The following is a 22,130-nucleotide window of genomic DNA, read 5'->3' on the forward strand; positions in this document are numbered from 1 at the left end:
CCTGCCTAGTAAGTTTGTAGGAAACATCGTGTCCATGAGTTTTCTCAGGATACTCCAGTTTTCCCCTATATTATCATTCACTTGCCTTCAAGAAATATATATCCACAATTAATAAATTATTATTCAACATGTTGTTAAATTTTCAGTTTGAAAACAAGCCAAAAGACTAAAAATAAATAAAGTAAGTAATGAAGAAAAAGCACTGAAAATTCAATAATAAACATTTGAAAGTGAAACAATGTTTAATTGGAAGAATGTATTGATGAGATGTATCTCGATCTTCTTGATTTTATTCCAGTCCATGTCAGTTTAACATAGGCCACATTTTGCTTATTAGTTCCCTTCTTTTCTTTCCCATTTTCGTTCCACAAATTATTTCATTATCATAATAAAGCTGTACGAAACAAATAACATGTATATCATCCCTTTATGCCTATGATAATTTAATTTTTTTTGTTCGGTACACAAAGTTTAACTAGTGTCTTTTCATCAGCATACTATTAGTTAAATAAAATGGTTCCTTGATGCTAAAGTTCAGATGATTTACAGTTGTGATCTTCTGTTTCTGATATAGTGAAAAACGTTAACCTACTAAGGGTTTCAGGCGGGAAAACAAATTAACACTTGTAGTACAATAAATATCACTGATTTGAGAATTTTGCAAAGACAGCAAATGGTTGAAATAATAAGAATACAGATAGTGTTTGCAATCCTTTTCCGATGCACTTATGAAGAGGATCGTTAAATTAAACCATTACATAACAGAGAGACGTTATCATTAGTTTGGTGGTTGTAAGTTATTCACAAGGAAAAATTTGAGTAAAGTGTAATTACTATATGCAATGCAATGCTCCTTTGGTTATGCGTGTAGGGGTTAAAGTGGATCTGAAAAGGTAGAGAGACAGATGACGCCATGCCTTCCCCCGTGCTTATCTTTGCATATTGTAATTTTTTGGATATCTTTTCGAAGCAGAAGTACGACATTCTCCCTGTTGTCCCTCATTTTTACTTCTGCGTGTAGCTATTTTTGTCGATAGTGCTGTTCACATCTCTCTCTTCCTCCTGTTCTAAAAAATAGTCATGGTGAGGGGATTGCAATGGACTCTCACCAATGATAAAATATGATGGATCAGGTACAACAATTGTCAACTCCTCTTACACTGAGAAAAATCCGTTCTCCGGACAGCGGTATATTATACAAATATACGGAATCCTCTTGCTTACTACAGAAATCAGTATGGAGCATACGTTATCCATATACTACATACGCACTGTTCTTAGATGTTGCATCATGCCATTGCAGGATGTATAACATCTAACAGTTTTTCGTATATCACATATGTTACACATGTTACATTCCTCAGCTATATGTTATATAAGTCAATTTGTATGTGAGATCCCGACCGCCTATATTGTTTCATACGGAAAGTATGTATAGATGGAACACTTATACGGAAAGTATTGTAAAACATGTGTCTTCAGTTATACGTCTGCTCTACGTTAAGTCCAAAAACTACAGGAATTACATATGTAACCTACCTTTTGAAATACACCACGTACATTTTTTTCTCAGTGCATAGCCATTGAAAAAGCGTTAAGAAAATATGAATTTTCTAACTGTAAAACCTGGAAAAATAAAAGCAGCTCCTTCATAGAGCGTAAAACAATCAAGTTTTGAATATTTTTTTCGATTATTTTACATTGTCACTGTTCAATTTCTGAACGAACGAACAGAATAATCTAAGAAAAGAGAAACGTTAGAGCACATATAGATCATGACACGTATAAAATCTTCAAAATCTTGCCTTCCTTTTTCTTTCTTCTTTCTGTTACATGACACTTTTTCATCCCTTGTCATTCGACAGACATTACAACTGAGAAGACCACTATTCTCAGAACAGGAAAATTATTTCTCCATTATCCCTAGGTGGTGAAATAGTGTGGTGAGGAACTGTGATATACTTTGAGGGTAGATCTTACGTGATGGTTTGTGTACCCTCCAACTTTACAGAATTCAAGTCTCGGTCGTAGTTTGGAGCCATGTTAATGACAACTTGTTGTCCCTCATAACCTCTGTGATGCATTATATTATTATTATTATTATTATTATTATTATTATTATTATTATTATTATTATTATTATTATTATTATTATTATTATTATTATTATTATTACAGGTTTGGGCCTGCAAATATTTTTTCCTCATTTCTCAATCTTCAGCTTCCTCTTTTAACCCCCATATTTTTTCTATTTTTCAAATCGTCCATCAGCAGAGTTGTTCTTCCTATTCCTTGCTTTTGTTCCATCTTTCCTTCTATGGCGTTATGAAGAAGACAATTTCTTTGCAAGATGTGTCCAGGACTTAAAACACACAGAAAATGGAAAGCACGATCTCTTAGTGATGGAGTGACTACTCTGGTGCGATCCTTGACCACGGGAGTTTCAGGTGGAAAAGATCATGGCTATGGGTTTTCTCGAGGTTATCCTATTTTCTCCCACATTATAATTCCATTTTTTATTGTTGTAAAACAATCACTTTCATTAATCACCCGTCCCCTTTAGCGTAAAGGATATAATCGTGGAACATCAAATTGAAAATTTTATTTCATTTCACAATCAAAAGAAGAATGGTCCACTACGTTCCCTCTCAAATAATCGAATTCTCCTTATCTCTAGTCTTTTCAAAAAGCGATACCTGATTAAAATTTTACTCAAGTTTCTAAAATATAATACTCCATTTGGGTCTTAAATATTACACTTTGTATTTTTCTTCTATGAATTGTTAATTAAATTAGTTGCTTTATGTGTTTTAATTTAAAATAATAGTTGATTCATATGTTTCAAGTAACTTTTCGTGGGCGACCTTTAACAAAACAAAAAATAATAATGACTCATTTTCAACGAATTTAAAAAGTTCGTTACTGAATTCTCTATGTCTGTGTGTGAGTCTGTTGTTTGCGAATTTTTCAATTTTGAGTCCACCATTCGATAGAGCGTCATAAACTATCTCAAAGAAGTAATGGAATTTTCCGCGTCACTCTTATCATTCCGAAATTTTGGCTAAAAATGTTCCGATTTCGTGAGATTTAAGGAGTCATATCTCGGGAACCGTAAATTAGAGACATGACATTGGTGTTGACCAGTACCTAAGAGGATGGTGAACATTTTAATATCAAATAGTAACCGATGACCACTGACCAACTAGCCCTCGTTCTCCAGATATTGGCCAAAAGAAATTCGGATTTTCGAAGATTTAAGGAACCATATCCCGAGAACCGTAAGTCATAGAGACATAACATTGGTGTTGATCAATACCTAAGAAGATGGTGAATATTTTGGTACCAATCGGTAGTCAATAGTTATATCTGTATTTTCAGTATATATACGGTGATAAAAAGTGACAGCTCAATATAGCTAATTCAATAGATCCCCTAATACGCAGGTTCCAAATATGTAAGTATTATCGGTTGAATTTAATCAAATAAATTTAATATACATTTTTTTTATAAATTTCGGAACTATTAGTTCTTTTTAAGTTTGTTATGGCAATGTTCTTTGAGCATTCTCAACTGGTTCCTTTTGAACTCTTCCCACTTCCGTAGGCACTCCTTACAAGGCGTGAAAAGAAAGAAAACTCAGGAACTGAAGTATGAATATTTTCTATTCTACTATAATTAATAAAATAGATTGCTACAATAAAAATTAAGATGCATCATAATACTATGTTTTTTTTTTTAAATTTCAAACATTTGAGAAGAAAAGCGAAGAAGAGCAACTGTGTTGGTGCTTCTTTCAAGACTCCATTTGCTCAATGGACAACTGCATTAACATTAGATCGATAAGAACGGATTAGGAACAAAAGTCCCTGAGTTAACAATACGAATATATCGTGCATAAACTTTATGTGGGATAAGTTTCAGTAACGTTCATCCTTAAATGAATTAATGACTATTGTAGATCTTTGGGATTATGTTTAAACGCTAATCTCTTTTAATTTTATTGCCATCAGAGTACACACAAAGGAGAATTAACTCCAACACACCTTCGTTTAATAATAATGATTAAACGTAAAGCTGATCATTAGCTTCTCTGGATGCATGGAATATCTTAACAGTTCTGGAATGTAACGAAGTATGTTGAGAGAAAGTTTCGGCTTTGTAATTGAATGGATTGATGATGTACAAAAGGATGATAAAAACAGTTCATCAAGAACAAATCAGAAGTACGTATCTGTACAAGAAATAAACGATCACAGTCCAAGCAGGGCCTAAAATTCAACGAAATCACAGCTCTACACTGGTAAAAATCTTATATAGTATAGAAAAACTAGTTTAGTCAGCATTTGTTTTGACATATAATCAGTGTTCTGCCCAGTACATCATGTTTACCTCCGACCAAAAAATATTATTATTATTATTATTATTATTATTATTATTATTATTATTATTATTATTATTATTATTATTATTATTATTATGTAGGAAAATTTTGACATCCAGAGCAAACAAAATTTTGTATTGTATTAAACCATAAAATACAGGAAACAAACCGGTAAGAAAAATAGTCACACTGGAAGAAAAAAGTAACTTTTTCTTACATAAGAATTTCACTGTCATTTTTCCGTGATCATCACGCTGTCTCATTCTGTTTTCTGCCGAGGCAAATAGACCGTTATACCAGGGCTGTTCCTTTGACTTCCTACCAACTTCAAAACGCTTTTCCTTTCTGGTCAGCTATTTTATAACAGCAGACATTGGGCTAAAATCTCCCAACGGACCCATATTTATAACGTGAAGGTAATTTTTCACAGTAGTGGGAGCCAAAGAGAGTCTGTTATCTGTTTTCAATGTGTTGTAGTCACTTATAAGTCTTTCAACATAGGAAGAAGATGGTTTCGAAGCAACAACTCGGGCTAGACTTGTTGACAGAGCATGAAATGACTGATTTCCACAGATTTTCATGAGGAGGCTTTTAGCGTCCACACCTTTCAACATACTGCACGATGATGCCTCTCTATATTGCATTGCGAACTGCAAAAGATCTGTATCAGGACAAATAACTTTCTGGTATTCTCTTGGGGCATCATCAGTTACATCCTCTTGCAAAACACGCAAAGGCTCCAAAGCAATAATACTGTCTTCATACACCAAACGCTGACTAACAAAGTTAACTATGGAATCCAGGACTTCGTAGCGTACTAGAGTAAAATCTCTTTTCTCACTCACATATTTGTTATGGGATTTATTGCGACGTGTGTTACAATGAAGTTGAATACCATGTAATGAGTACTGTATTTCTCCGTTGACTTTCTCTTGCACATGTTCGTTTAAAAACGTTTCTTCCCACCCGCCTAACAGAGGTTTCTCTTTCATACTCTCCAATTGTGCTACAGTTCTATTTTTATTTGTTATTATGTCCAAAAGAAACATTTCATCACTCTCAAACTTCTGCTGGCAGTTCTTGAAAACATATAGAGCGTCTGTCACAAGACACAGAAGATGAAGGCGATCTACTTCTATCCATTTACGCAGATGACCATTTGCTTCATTACATCCATAACTTTCCGTTTGCAAGCTAAAGGCAGCTTGGATACCATTTTTTTTAGAAGAGTAGTGAGCATACTAAATGAAAATACTGTCCACCTGACGTCAAAATATTCTGGGTAGAGCAAAACTTCTAAGTTATTTTCTGAAGCTACCCATCGTTAAACCTTTCGTTCGCTGCCCTGAAGAGTGATAGAAAGCACACAGTCCAGATGCTGCTTGTATGAGAGATGAAACTTCTAGGATATTCTTGTTGACATTTTTCCATGCTAAATTAATGCGATGGGCAGCACACCAAATTTTCAACAGAGGCAACGTTTCACCTGAAGCAACTCTTTCATGAGTTAACAATTTCCACATTCTTTTGTGTTCTCCTGTATTCACGTTTTCACCATCAGTAACTATCGAAGTCACTCTGGGAAACAGTTCTTTCCATGGCATTACTCTTTCTACTGATTTTCGTAAAGCTGTAACATGCGCTTCGGAAGCTCTTCCTTCTGGTTTTTCAAAGCCCAAAAACAATAGCTTGTTCTTACGCTTTTCGTCAACAATATTGGCCATAACGTGATGATTGTGCAACTGCATTCTGTCGACACTATCATCGCTTCTCAGTGATATAGCTAGTGTGTTTTTTTTAGGGCTTTTCGTACATTTTCTATATCTGCCTCAACAATGCAATCTAACAGTTCGGTGTGAGATGGTGGTTTGCCTGTAGTGGGTGCCCACACTAAGAAATTCCTGGAGGTATCCCTGTAAAATTTTACTGAGGCTTTGAATTCCAATGTTCCATATAAAAATAAATAGACCTAATGTCCAACGCCCAGCAACATGGAAAATTGAATACCCTATGCTGCTTGTAGGCACAAAGTACCGGTAAATCAACTAGATGAGAACCATGTGTCAGATGTCGTGTATACAAGCATAAAGACGAACTAAAGGAAATTACTTTACCAAAGACAACAATGCATAGTCACCAAACAGCGAACACTGATCTATAGACAAAAGAATTAACCCGGGCCGGCTAGCGAGATTTTTTCCCCATGAAACTTACGAATGGATAATATTTCCTGGGTTATAATTGGTTGTTCAGCATCTACCATGCTTCGGCTAAATTTTTGGCGGTTATTGATGTATGTTATCTCTGGTAGAACATATTTCTACAACGGATTTAAAGGATCGTGTAATTTTTATCTACAAAAACACATTTCATTATATCGGAAAAGTGTAATGTCCTATTGAAACAACAGATAAACGTACAGTTAGTTGCATATTTTAAAACTATATGAATGCAAACGAAAATGTTTGAAAACTAAATATAGTTAAAAGGTTCCTTCACCTCAAAATTGTCAATGGTTTTCCCTGCCATCTGGGAGACACCTATACGTATTAACTCTGGCTTAGTGTCATATACTGGCAGTTATATGGAATTGAGTAACCCATTGCATAATGAATGTATTGAATCAGTAAGACTTAATTTGACACACTAAACGCCTTTAAATGCATAATCCGAGAAAAGTAAGGTATTCACATTAATAACACTCCACACTTTAAGAATTATAGTTCCACACTCCTTTCCTACAGTTCCACAAAGTGTGGAGTACTCCACTGAATTTTAGGCCCTGAGTCCAAGACACAAGAAAAACATATTACCTGCACCTACGTTCATAGCTAGATCTATTTTGAACGTGGCAAGATGCAAAAGTTTAAAAAAAGAAGTCAAGTCAGTGGGAAAATATTGAAAATTGAAGAAATATTTGTTCGCTACAAATATTTGAAACGTTCAGATTAATGGTATAACCAGTGAGTGCTTGAAAATTTTGAGAAGTAAACAATGAGTGGCGTATATATCTATATCTATATGCATGTATTTATATATATTGCAATATTTTAAGTAGATAGAGTCAATACTGGACCAGGAATCCAGTCCTTCACCGATTTATTTATAAAAACACAAAATAGTCTTTGTGTTTTACAAAGTTAATATATCAGGGTCTCCCTTATGACCAAGGGTGAAGGAAGCCACGTTTCATATGGGAACCCCTTGGCTCACGGCAGCCACCGGGGAGGATTGCATTGGACTCTTACCAATGATAAAATATGATGGATCAGGTACAACAATTGTCAACTCCTCTCACACAGAGAAAAATCCATTCTCCGGGCAGCGGTATATTGTACAAATATACGGAATCCTCTTGTAGCGACTTCAGGTTATAGTCCTAGGAAACCTTCCCGGCTCATGGCAGCCTCGTGAGGTATAGTTTGTGTTGAGGAATCCCCTTCGCTTCAAAGCAGCCTCCACGGATATTAGGATAGGTAGAGCCCCTTAGTCCAGTGCGACCTCCAGAGCTCTTGTGGCTTGGCGATCAGTGGTTAACTGATACCTCCTTCTTCTGTGGTTCCTCTTTTATAGGTAATCTTCAGGTAGCTCGTTCTCTTTAGGTTCCCATTGTGTTGATCTTCGTGTGTTCTCTTTCAGTATATCGTCTGCTTGTTTGTAAACGTTAGCACGTGTCGTCCATAAACATGTGCTCATGTTGTGATGTGGGGATAATTACAATATATATATATATATATATATATATACTAAAGCACTTGTGTGGAATAGGGGAGCTAAAGTCCCAAAACAATTAGAGAAACAAAGAAATAAAGATAAAACAATAATCCTTATAATAAAAGCAAGACATATGAGTCTCTGCCTAACACTAATTCCTAATAGTTAACAGTTGCGCTAATAGATGTCACTAGCAGTGGCGAATCCAGGGGGGCGATCGTGGCGTCCGCCCCCCTTCCCAGAAGAGGAAACTTTCTTATTTTATATATATAAATAAAACCCATGCCAGAGTTTGAAGCTCTTAAAAGTAGCTCTAAGTAGCAGTATTACAACCCACCGCCCCCTCAGAAGTCCGTCTTGGATCCACCCCTGATCACTAGGTTCGCTGCCTCGTTGATGCAAATAGATGACGATAGCATGAACAAATCTTTAGATACAAAACTATTGTGGCGATACAGAGCAGGGAAGTCTTTTTTGCACAACAACTAGTAACAATTTGAAAAATTTTAGGATAAAAATTAAATAATACGTGCACGGTTGCATGATACTATGGGTTAAAGTTCCACAGTTTTAAAAAGAAAGAACAGAAATCAACTAGACAATTTATCTGTTAGCAGAAAACGTAAGTCAGAGCATTATTCAACTCATAAAAGATGGCATTGGAAGTTCTAGTGATAGGGGAAACAGCTTTTTTGCTATCGAATTTATTAAAAATACATTAACACACGTAACAAACCGCATGAAAATTGGAATTCAGTTAGAAATTCTACAGTCAAATGAAATCAGTGAGTTTTTTTAAAAAAAAAACACCCTGTATTAACAACCCTAATAATAAATAATAAATTGTGTATATATACTATAGACAAAGAACGCACACGTTATATTGTACAACATGTACTAGGCAACCATCCTATCATAGCCGAATTATTGGATCAAACCCCGGCAGTACCACGCAGAGCTTACCCACCCCTGGACCATCTACTCGCAATATATGAACGAGAGGCAAATACAGCTGACTACAACCCTGCTCGTCGCATATATCACAGCCATCCGTCAATCTATCCTCACTAAACTGCACTCACTTTAATGTTTTAATCGTCTCCTGTGCTACCGACCACTATACTTTTTAATATCCAGCTGGACACATAGGCCGCTTACAATACTTCACCAGATTTCATTTATATTCTTTTGACCATCTACCTTCACTTGTATCCATAATATATTTCTTACTCTGGCCAAGAGAAGGCGTCACCTTCTAAGGCCCGCCCATCTTTGGATGGGAATGAAATGCGTTTGATGATGATGATGATAAATATTGAGGTTTTAGAGGAAACTTTATAAGTTCTGTTTTTTGTTCAAAATAGTTTACTCTCTGTCTTCAAAGCCTTTCGAAATGTATTCCGATGTCAAGTATTTCTACCTTGTTAATTCGCATAGGATTGTGAGATATTTCTCCAATAATAGTTGTAACATTCAGCTGATTCCACGTCAGAAGGATCAGGATAAAAGGACGAGAAGAGAAGAGTCCGAGCGAAAAAAAAATATGAAATAAAGACAGCATGCTATGTTCAGAAAGTGACATCCCAGTTTAACTTTGAAATAACTAGTAATCAACAAGGAAATATTAATTTCCAGAGCTATAAACTTGTGACACCAAGACATGTTTTGTAGATAATATCCAAAAGTATCCTGACAGTTAGTTGTCTGCAGACGGAGAACATGCTCTGAATATTCCTTGCATACTACTTTTTCCCCTTTGCCGAATATTCTCTGGATATTCTTTAAGTAACCAAACTAACCAAGTACAAATACATTCCGAATATTTGACTTTAATATTCAAGGAACGTTCTAAGAATATTTCTGACTGCCTGAGATTGCCATTCACAATTTGAGAAAGAATTACTAAATTACTATTTGATCTAAATCGTTTGAAAACATAATTTAATGTGATTTTGGTTCCGTGAACAAAACCGATAAGTAAACATGTGTTTCAGTTCTGTTCTCAGAAATACTCCGAATTAAAACTTTTATTTAGGTTACGGTGCAAAGACTCAAAACACTGAGATTTTCGGTTCCGGAACGGAATAAATATGTAAAAATTTATTTCGGTTCTGTCCTCACAACCGCACCGAATTAAAACTTTTATTTAGATTCTGGTACCGAAACCCAAGATGCTGTAGTTTTAGGGTCCGGGAATAAAGGTGTTATGTAAACAAAAATATTTCAGTACTGTTCCCGGAATAGAACCGGATTAAAACTTATATTTAGGTTATGGTTCCGAAACTCAAAATATTTTCAGGTCACACTTGTCGAAAATTTAGCAAAGCTGTGGTGCTAATATGTCAACTCCGTGCAAATAACAATAAGAGGAAGAAGGAGAAGAAGAATAGGAAGTCGCACGTAGTTTTATGTAAGTATAAAGGCAAACAAGAAAGTTCTGTCGCTTTTTCACCCACCACCTTCGAAAATCGATATGTCACCTAAGACGTATCTGGAAGATCCAAAATAGTTCCCATCAGCATCGACGACCTTCCGTCAACGTTCTGGAAGGCCACCGATTCCATCGCGGTAGAACTTGGTGAGCCGTGAAGGGAAGAAGGGGATTTTGCACCTCTATTAGGCATTTGAACTAACGTCCTCTAAGGTGATTGTACAAGGAACGGAACAGGTGATAATCGGACGGCGCAATGTCCGGGAAGTATGGCGGATGCAATAATGTTTCTCATTCAAGGAGTAGAATGGTGTCCCAGGTCCCACGTGGGACTTAGTGTTGTCCTATAACAGGAAGACCCTTTGCGATTCAGAAGAACAAGCTCCAGAGTTTTGGTTTTTTTTCTTGAAAACGGCTCAATTGCTTACAGCACAGAGTTGCATTGATGTTCTGGTCAGCTGGTAGCAGTTCCCGATGCACGATGCGGCGATTAGTCCACCAAACACATAGAGGGGCTTTCTTCTTCTTCTGGTGTAGTGCCGATTTCAGCTCTTTTGGAACCGGTTCATGGGATGCTAATCAATGATGACGGCACCGTGGAGCTTCGTGCAATACCCACTTTTCATCACATATCAACACCCTGCCAAGAAAAGGCTCCTTCCTCAGACGAGACAGCAGAGGAACACAGGTGTCTGCTTGCGTTGCCTTCTGGCTCGGAGTCAAATGAGACCCATCAACCCAACTTGTAGTGCTTTCCAATTTGAAGCTGCCGAATGGTTTCTCCACTCACATTGAATTGTAGTGCCAGTTCCTCACATGTCTGGCCACTGTTTGCCTCAATTGCTGCCTGGAGATCTTCATTACGTACATGTGTTGGTCTTCCGGCACGTTGTGCGTCTTCAAGTGTTTCATCACCGTCCCTAAACTTTTTAAACTACCGTTGCACTGTCCACTTAGTCACGACACCCTCACCAAAGGTCTGGCATATCTTTCACAACGCTGCAGCAGCGTTTGATTCCAGTTTGAACTCGTACAGCATACACACCCTCATGACGCTCTGTGGAGGTCCCATGTTCACTCTGTCCTTACGCAAGTTCACGGCGTAACTGAACTGCCACAACCAGGTAGTATGTTGGATATGCTCACACTAACAATTGACCTTCGCCTTATCTCCATTCGCATTCAATTCACGGTATGAGGGCCAATTGAACACAGACCTCGACAAAAAGCTACAGATCTTCCTTGGTTACCTTATAGTATAAACATAAAATGGGGCGTTCAGAGCAGAAGAGAATCAAATTCAGTTACCACAATTGTTAAAAAAAAAGTTACATAAAGTTTGTACGATACCTTAACAGGTTCAGTGCCAAGGCCAGATTGTGTATAACGCTCTATGGAGCCAAGTAATAAAAATTTGCGAAAATGAATCAACATTTTAACGCCATTGTTATAAGCACCGGTTGCTTTCTAGGGTCGAGGTACGAGTATCGTGTAGCATTCTGGAGCCAAAAGATTATTATTATTATTTTTTTTTTTTACCATGTTAACAAATGACAAGTGAAACCCATATACGGGTGACGCGGCTTGAAGCTGCTGGTAAGGTGAGACACTAAAATGGGAGACTCACCAATGACCGTACTTGAGACCAGTTTTGGATCTCATACCAGTCAACCTGTTAAGCACATCTAAAAGTAAACACTATGTTTTGCATTATGAGTTATTGCATTTACAATATTTCACATGAATCTATTCAGCTCTGGAAAAAGCTTTAGTTAGAGATCTTGAATATGAAATACATGTTCAAAATGACCAAACAAAATGGACTTGATTCCTTTATGCACTGAACGCGCTATATATAGGCTACATCCAATAAGAAATACTAATGGTTAATAATCCTAACGATATAAATTTCAACTAAATGAACTTAATTACAGCGAAATAGACACGTTAAAACGTAAGTGGCTATAAATCAGATACGGTATGTATTACATTGAGCTTAAGTTAGACTAAAGTATTACTACACTAAATAAAAGATTACTAGTGTAAAACAAATTCACGTGTGTTGATTATTATTGATTTTCATCAAGGTCCAATCAAAAGCAAGTAAATAGCATTATTGCAAAATCGATTCACTTTCTGTTTGATGACAAACTGCTATTTACACTGCCGTCTGTTGAAATCTTCCCCAAATTAATTAATTGTAATGCAATAAAGTGTTTTCGTATGCAATACTTTAGTGATTGATATATTTAGCATTGAATATAGAACTTATTTTTCATGTAATACGGCGTACAAGGAGCTAATAATGTATTACTATTATTTCAGAGCGGATTCGTAGAAAATTAATTGTACGTGGCTAAGCGGTTAGCGTACGCGCCTTTGTCGTGGAAGACCCGGGTTCGATTTCCGGCGGGAGCTCATGTGGTTCGGATTCCACGTTAATCAGTAGGTCCACGTCTCATATAGCCTCGCTGCTGAACGGGACGCTAAACTAAAATCAACTCAACTCAACTCAAATTTAATTGTAAAGTGTGCGGGGAAAGATATAAAACTGTTTCTTTTTTTAATATACAAGATAGACACTTTTTAATCGAGACCGGGCGCTCACCCAGAAATTTTTGTTGGGAGGAGTCTAAGCTTCGGAAGATGGTCCAATACCAGTGGCGTATTTAGGGGGGCTTCCGGGCTTAACCTCCCCCCCCCCGAAATCTTACTTACTATAGTATATGAAATATCTTGCAGAATTTTCACATTTTCAGGCAAAGCCCCCCGAAACAAAATCGTAAATACGCCACTGTCCAATACTACAAGCCACTACGTCTATATAGTATTGAACGCGTATTAGTTTCCACTCGAAAAGATTAAGTAAGTCTAAAATACTTCCACATATATTTTCAGAAAAGAAATGATAAAACTAAATTGTTTTTATAAAGAAAGAATAGAGATGAAGTGTAAGATCAAATGTTTATGCTACATCAATCATTTTCCTGTTTAAACAAGTATAGTTTTACTGAGTTAGGAGGTTTGGAGGGGTTCCGGACCCAGTGTACCCTCCCTGTGGGTACGCCCCTGATCAAGATCTATTCGAAGATAGAACTATTACATGAGTTTAGAAGCAACTAACGCTTTTTGTAAGCATTTATAAGGTAAATTTTTCATACCTAGATTTTGTTAATGGAGAAAAGGAAAGTGGGCATTCCTGCATTAGTGAACAGATAACTAAGCAAGTGTTTCAATAAAGTAGTTAGTTGGAGAGAAATCGAGTTTGTTCTCTTAAATCTTGTTTTGTGTATGCTATAACGACTCGAGTTAAATATTATGTACATCACTTCATAAAGCTTACACAAGCCATATGGAATGCACTTCTTCTTGTTCACCTCAACCATAAGTTGATGGGGAACATGGAAATTTTAAAACTTCTTTCTCCCTTGAGAGAGCTGTTTTATACTTTGATAAGGTCTGTTATTCAAAAATGCATCTAAATATTGTCCTTGGTCTTCCTCTTCCTGGTTTTCCTTCTGCCTTTCCCTCTATCAGCACGGTCATCCAATCAGAGTGCCGAATAAGCTGGCTAAGCATGCCGTTTCTTCTTTTTCCTATTATCTTCATTATCTGTCGTCCTTCATTAGGTTCTTCAAGTACGTCTTCATTCCTTTTTCTTTCGGCCCATGATATGCGCAGCATTCTTCTCCAACACCACATTTCAAATGCTTCCAACTTAGGTATTTCAGCTTTTCTTAGTATAAGAATAAAGCGTCGTATACTCTCTGATCCGTAAAGGCGTCGCGTCGTTAGCTGGGGAGTCGGGGAGGACGCTTCCCCCCAGATATTAGTGGAATATATTTAAAGAAACTGTACTACTTTGTGTATATATAACTTTTGTCGGAAAGAGGGTTTTGATTTTGATTCATCCAACCCCCTTCCCCCAGATTTAAAAAGCTAACGACCCCAGTGGCCACGCTCCATACCAGGGTCTTAATAAATCGTTTACGAAACGTCCAACGACACATTTCCTGATATTAGCATTCCTCTTTAGAATGCTTGTTTAACCTGCGCTATCCTGGAACTTAGTCTTTTTCACTTATTCCGAGGATGCAATGCACTAACTAGGTGTAAATAATTTAATGGATTACTCTATTTTCCCCGTTGATAAGTCCATGCTGACTTTTCAAAGGATGTTTCAGACAATTTTGTTATAAATTTCAAAGACAAGATATCCATTGACGTACGTACACAATTGTTGAACAAAATTAAGGGAACGCTCATGTTTGAATAACAACACCTAACATCTAATATCTGAATAATCTCTTCTTACTTCGACAGAATACTTTTAAGTTCGTCAATGTTAAGCACTCATTATATATCCCCTATTTCCAATCATTGAAATATAAAACTTGAAATAGATGTACATATTTTTATTTGTTACTTCCAGGTGCAGTGAAAAATAGTGGCATTAGTAATTATTCTTCAGATTTAACGAACAACAATGTTGTTCAATTTTATTACTTATTGCAATAATACAAGTGTTAATTTTTATCTCCATAGTTTCGTTTTCTTAAAGCATTAAAATTTTCCACCAACTTAAAATGATCCAATATGGTTGAGTAGGTATGAAACTTCACCTATACTACAGAAGAAACATGTATATGGGATTAGCACGAACCCTTCCAGAAGAACCAAGTGCTTTGGACGGAAGTGGCTCCAGTTAAATGTCACAAGCTTTAAATGAAACAAGATATTGTATTTGAACTAATTTGGAATCGATTATTCTTATACATTGCTCATTTTCAAACCTTTTGTTAGTTTTGTCTGATTTATTTGCTTCTGCAATAAATGAAACAAAACTCCAATTTCAGAGCATATTATGTTTGGTGATACTAATTAGATTATTTTGTTTCTTTACAGCTCCTGCAAACAATTGACGAATAGATCCACCCGCTCAAAAAGTTTCAAGTGAGTATTATAATACTGTATTATAACAAAATTATATGTTCTCTATGGTTTCAAACAGAGTTATTAAGCAACAAAGAATATATCCTATGCTAATTTCAAGTTAGCTCTATAGTATACAGGACGTTCCATAAGTTTTCTGGTGGGATAGATGTGATTGTGCTCTTTATTCGATGTTGTAGGTGATCTACCACTTGAATGTTTAGCGTACACCAGATCTTTTAAATGTTATCAAAGGAAAAATTCCAAAGGCTGCGAAGAGGACAAGTAATTGGTCCTCCTCTGTCGAACTATCTGCCAGGAAATCCTTTATCCATAGCTGCACAAACGCGACAACCAGTGTTGCCACAGTCCTAGCTCTGGAATGGGCTGAAAAATAGTACCAAATTGAAACAAAAAGGGCTGAATTCATTATTTTGTACCAGTGTAATGCATGGCTCTATAACACGAAATTAAAATAGGCAAAGTTCTAGAACACTGCCTTCCCCCACCTCTTCCAAATTAAGAAAATGCTTTTTTTTTTAAGTTACTTTTTAAATACATCCAAATAGGACGACCCCGAACAACCGCGGAAGTAGACGAAACTTTTCTCGCACGTAGGAAGTATAATAGAGGCCGCAAATTAAAAGGGAAAACAGTTATCATCTTAGGTATGTATTGTAAGGAAACAAAACGCGCCTCTATTTCAAAGTGACCAGTAAACCAAAACGGCATTATGGCTACATATATATATATATATATATATATATATATATATATATATATATATATATATATATATATATATATATATATATATATTTAAAAAAAACGAGGAACAAATCCATGATCTCCAAGTTCGTGTGTAAACAGTACGTTAAATTAAAATATAAATTATCGCGCCTTATTTTTGCTTATTCCACGTCCGAAGAAGGATAACAGACTGTAAGAAAAATATAAGGTAAGTAAACTGACATTTGTAAAAAATGTAAAACCGGTCCGTTGTCCTAGAATCTTCCCTGAAAGTCATCACAACATATTATTAATGATTTTAAATACCAATGGTATTTATTATTTCTATCTAGTGCAGTACACATACACATAATACATATACACATGAAAATGTGGCAAGTATTTGTTAAATAGTGCTGGATTGGGTAGAATTGTACCAACTTTTTCACAAAAGGGGCTGAAAATGTCAGCGTGGTACCAACGGGCCGATGAATGACAAAAAGGGCTGAATTTGGTACAATTGTACCAAGTGTGGCAACAGTGGCGACAACTGAAATGGGACGGTGGGCCGCGGTGGCTCAGTAGTAGAGCGTTCACCTCTGTGAAGGGGGTCTTTGATCCAATCCTAGCTTGCGGCAAGTGGACATTGTGGCTGACAAACACCGTGGCATGAGTTTTCTGAGATTCTCCCGTTTCCTTAAACTTTTTCATTCCACCATTTCATTCATTTCTCATCATCACCGTCTCCTTTAGCCTAGCTGGCATAACCGTGGGACGTAAAGCTTAAAAGATTTCATTTCTTATCTGTTGATGGGTCTCTCCCACACTAGCAAACGAAACTTATGCTCTATAATGATCACTGATTTAGCTTCAGTTTACCAAACAACGCACTGTGCTTTCTTGACCGGATTCGCCATCTCATTGCCGGCCGACATCATGACCCCAAAAGTCTTAGTGGAGATGCAACATGACGACACAGCAAAATCATTTTTCTAGGAACAAATTTTATGACTTCCTTCACAGCCTGCAAAACGAGAACTGCATTGTATTTAAGTTGGTAATCAGTAAATTGATCTCGTGTGCCTATTCAACATTACCTTTCATTTAATTCAAGTTGTTTCACGAGTTTCCTCCTGGCTATGTGAACAGTTGGAAGCGCCTTTGGCGCTAAAGACCCGGGTTCAATTCCTGGCGGTAGCTCATGTGGTTCAGATCACACATTAATCTGTAGGTCCACTCTCATATAGCCTCGCCGCTGAGAGAGACACTAGAATCAAATCCAAATTCCAAAATGTAATTCCCAACAAACTCGATACGTTTTATCTGCTTGGACAACCATTCTGGTATGCAATTTAATATTCGTAGCATTTTCACTTTGTTTGGTTTGTTAGTTGAGAGTTTAACGTCCCATTCCAGCCACATGAAATGTGGCCGTAGAGGTTAATCACATGAGTTTCGACCTATGTTTTGAGCTTCCACAGAAAATCGAACCCTGGTTTCCACGCCGTTTAGAAACAGAGAATCTCTCCTGTAAAACTAGTGTTTATCTTCAATACTCATAATTCATAGTTATATATGCCGAGGACAGAAAGAAAAGCATTTATTTCTTCAGTGATATACGTATTAACTCTTTTTTTTAAGGAAAACGTACTGAATACAGTACGTTTTCGTTCCCATGGTTTCATTAATTGAAACACAAATAGTAGTGGTATTCTGCTAATGAAATATTGATTTAAAAAATATAAACTGTTTTCCTGAAATCGTTTGAAAAAATATTATTATTATTATTATTATTATTATTATTATTATTATTATTATTATTATTATTATTATTATTATTATTATTATTATTATTATTATTATTATTAAGTATTTTGCGTTTTGGCAGGCCCTGGAACTAATAAGTTTTTTTATTATTTATTTATTTTATGTTTGGGCCTGAAAATGTTTTTTCCACGTTTCTCGATTTTCAACTTCCTCTTCTAACTCCAAATATTTTCTTCTATTTTTTAAATCATCAATTAGTTGTATTTTCCTTCTTCCTATTCCTCGCTCTCTTTCCATCTTTCTTACTATTGCGGGATGGAGAAGACAATTTCTTCGCTAGATGTGTCCAGTTCAATTGCTTTCCTACGAAGGATGCTGGCTAAAAGCATCCTCTTCTCCCTTATCCGTTTTAAAACATCTTCGTTTGTCACTTTCTCTGTCCATTTAATATTCTCCATCTTCCTCCATCACTACAATTTGAAGCTCTCTAAATATTTTTTTCTCTTTTTACAAACGCAACTCGTCCTTTACGTCAAGACTTCTTTCTAATATCATTTTAATTAACATCTTTGATAACATTTTTGATATATTTTTTTCTTTCCGGGATCCAAATTGATATTTCTCCAACATCAGACATTTCAATCAGATCTTGTACGTATTCCTCCAAATTCTTAGAATTATTTGATGATCAGTAACTGCATGACATTGTTGATCTTCGTTTTCAAACGTCCGTACATATCGTCGGCGGCAATTCAAAACCTGCTATGTGCATTTTGCAGGAGAAGCGAAAAACAGTATCCTGGTTAGCTTTTTGGCTTTATAAAAGTGATGTTATAAGTAATATTTGATGCTGCACGTAACTTGATACCTTTTCAAGTAACTTGAGAAGGTACCAGTTACGTGCAGCATCAAATATTACTTATAACATCACTTTTATAAAGCGAAAAATCTAACCAGGATACTGTTTTTCGCTTCTCCTGCAAAATGCACATAGCAGGTTTTGAATTGCCGCCGACGAGATAGCTATATCTAGTCTAATTTTCTATATAGTTTCTACCAATATTAAGGCACTTATCATATCGTATAACAATCTTTTGAATACCATATTTATAGAAGTCTGCCGCTTGATTTGATAACCATTGCAACACGGCAGTTTTGACCTCATCATCGTCGTCGTGGCGCTGAGCACTCAACTTCATTTTTCATCATGAACATTCATGTTGACATCTTTAAAAGCTGACCAATTTCCGTACCATTCCATCGCTCATAGCTCATATTTCAATCGGTGGGATTCTCAATCGCCAGAGGCACACACACAACGTAAACACTGTCGAATGTTTCCGTAAATGGCGTCTGTGGCTTGCCAACAGATGTAGACACACACCACGCATGCGCCAGGTGCCGATTGGAGCGCTGCAGCGGCCGAATTTGATAACAGTTCCGTAGAAACAGGTGCGTAGCAGTATTTAGTTGGTGTACGGCATACCCTTGCGAAGCGCATATGAGCCTCACAACACCCTATCATTATAATAAAGTTCATTAAAATGTGTACAAAAATATTGAAACAAAGGTATGAATAATACATTTATTTTCTAAAATTAGGATCACGTTAGTGGTCCTTGTAAGATTGTAATATTAGCACATTCACCGTCTGTTAGTCCACATAACCGTTGAACAAAGTCGATTTTTGATTTTTTTTTTTTTTTCAATAGATATCTATAAAGCGTCTTTCTCGGCCGAGTTCGTAAATGAAGTCAATCTATTAACACCTACGTGGGTTTCGGTGACTTTAACGCTGGCTAATCATACCCCACAAATTCATAGAAAATGTTATTTTCGTTTATGCAACCCTCAAAACATTGAAGAGTTAAGGTTGTATAATCGTGTAGGCGAAAATATTTAATATTCTGAATCCTTATATAGTAAATGCAAGCCTAATCATTCAAAAATGTACGTTTCTCTTTATTGTATTTTGCGTAGTTTGCTTCCATTGTCTTAACAGTTTGTACATCGGATGACTTCTCGTGACATGTGTTGCCACGAAAATAATATTTATTTTAATCTGTCTCTATGATTTTGATTTTTAATCCTTCTCTTTCACGTTCGTAATTGATTTTAAAATAATATTGTATAAATTATGCACTTTACATATATATATTTTTACTTGTGAGCCAGCTTAAAAATCTCATTTTTCCTCCCGCATAACATTTTGATGACAAGTTTCTTGTGATGAATCTCTATTTGTTGTATCAAAACAATACAAAATAAATACAAGAACAATGTTCTACGTACAATAGAAGATAAAATTCAATTTGAGAAAATAGTATATAATTCTATTGATTCCTTCAATCATAAGAAAGCAATTCCTTTCCTTGTGTGACGTTCTGTGATAAAAATGAAACAGAAAAATATGTAAATAAGATTGGATCTCTGCAACCTATGCTGGATAATGATGATGCAGCAAATTGATAACAGATGTTTGTTCCCATTATATATAGTATATTGCAGTGCTTTCCTTGTTTTCAGTCCCATTTCATTGTCCTGGAACAAAAGAAATATCATCAAGAAGTATCATTTTCTTTCATATTTAATCATCCAGTAGCATGCACGTCGTATGACTAACAAGAAATCGTTTTTACTATTCTAAAATATTTTTACCTTCCTTGACCATGAAATAGTTTTATTTTTTAAATTTATTTTGTAAATCAGGGCTGCGAAGGAGATTTGATGGTCCGTGTTGCATCGAACATAAAATTATCACGAACACGTAACTGGTATTAAGATCAAGACTAACATAATGTTGTTGATAGATTTTTTTTGTAATACGGTGAAACATTCATTTAGACGAAATCGATCAACTATCGACCAAATATTTACCATTCTGACATATACTCGAAAAGAAACGGAAATACCATACTCCGGTACATCAATTATTTTTTAATTTTAGAAAGACGTACGACTTGGTTAGAAGAAAAACATTGTGCAACATTCTTTTAGAATTTGGAACACTGAAAAAGCCAATTAAATTAATTTAGATATGTTTAACTTAATCCCAAAGTAAAGTCCGGGTAGCAAAATTTTTGACCACGAGCTTTCAGGTTGAGAATGGCCTGAAACAAGGAGATGCGTTGTCGCCATTATTATTCAACTTTGTCCTGGAGTATGCAATAGGGAAAATCAAAGTTAGCAACCAGGGTCTAGAGCTGAATAGTATTCACCAGGTTATGGCGTATGCTGATGGTATAAATTTAATAGGGGATAATAGGAGAATAATAAAAAGAAATGCAAATGTCTTATTAAACGATTGCAGCGACATGGGTTTAGAAGTAAATGCAGAGAAAACTAAACATGGAAGTTCATCGGGATCGTAATATGGCAAATTATGGATGTATTAAAATATCAAATAATATTTTTGATAAAGTGAATACTTTCAAACATCTACGATCAATATTAACAGACAAAACCATATTCAAGAAGTAATTAAATCTCAACTAAAAGAAGGGAATTCATGTTATTGTTCTGTACAAAATTTGTTTTCGTCGCAAATTCTGTCGAAGAATTTGAAGCTTAAAATATATAAAACCATAATTATGACTGTTGTTCTGTATGGTTGCGAAACATGGTCGCTTACCCTGAGGGAAGAACGTAGACTAAAAGTATTTGAGAAGAAGACCCTGAGACGAATATTCGTACCCAAGAAGAACGAGAATGGGGAATGGCGGAAACTTCATAACAAGCACTGAGAAAAACAATTGTATGTGGCGTACGTAAAATCATATGTTTCATTTGTAAATCCTGTAGCTTTTGGACTTAACGTACAGCAAATATATAACTGAAAACTCATGTTTTATAATACTTTCTGTATAAGTGTTTAATCTGTACGTACTTTCCGTATGAAACAATATAGACAGTCAGGACCTCACATACAAATGGACGTAAAACATATAGCTGACGAAGCTAATATACATATATGTATGTAATATAAGGAAGACTGTTAGATATCAGACATTCTGCACATGGCATGATGTAACATCTAAGTACCTATGTAGCATCGGAGGATAACAGATACTCCGTACTAACTTCTGTAGTAAGCAATAGGATTCCGTATATTTGTACAATATACCGCTGTCCGGAGAACGGAATTTTCTCAGTGAGGAATTCCATAATTTATACGTT

General features: G+C 35.9%; 1 protein-coding gene across 1 annotated transcript in view; it reads left to right on the forward strand.

Moving 5' to 3' along the window:
* Dh44 (corticotropin-releasing diuretic hormone 44) overlaps window positions 1-22,130 on the forward strand; it is a 715,870-nt gene that overhangs the window by 565,655 nt on the left and 128,085 nt on the right. Inside the window, exon 2 of the mRNA XM_081769453.1 lies at window positions 15,432-15,479. The gene's annotated coding sequence lies outside the window, so the exon portion shown is untranslated. The remainder of the gene's footprint in view (window positions 1-15,431; window positions 15,480-22,130) is intronic.

Source organism: Thermobia domestica, chromosome 8, assembly GCF_964235325.1.
Source record: "Thermobia domestica chromosome 8, izTheDome1.hap1.1, whole genome shotgun sequence".
NCBI classification, from domain to species: Eukaryota; Metazoa; Arthropoda; class Insecta; order Zygentoma; family Lepismatidae; genus Thermobia; species Thermobia domestica.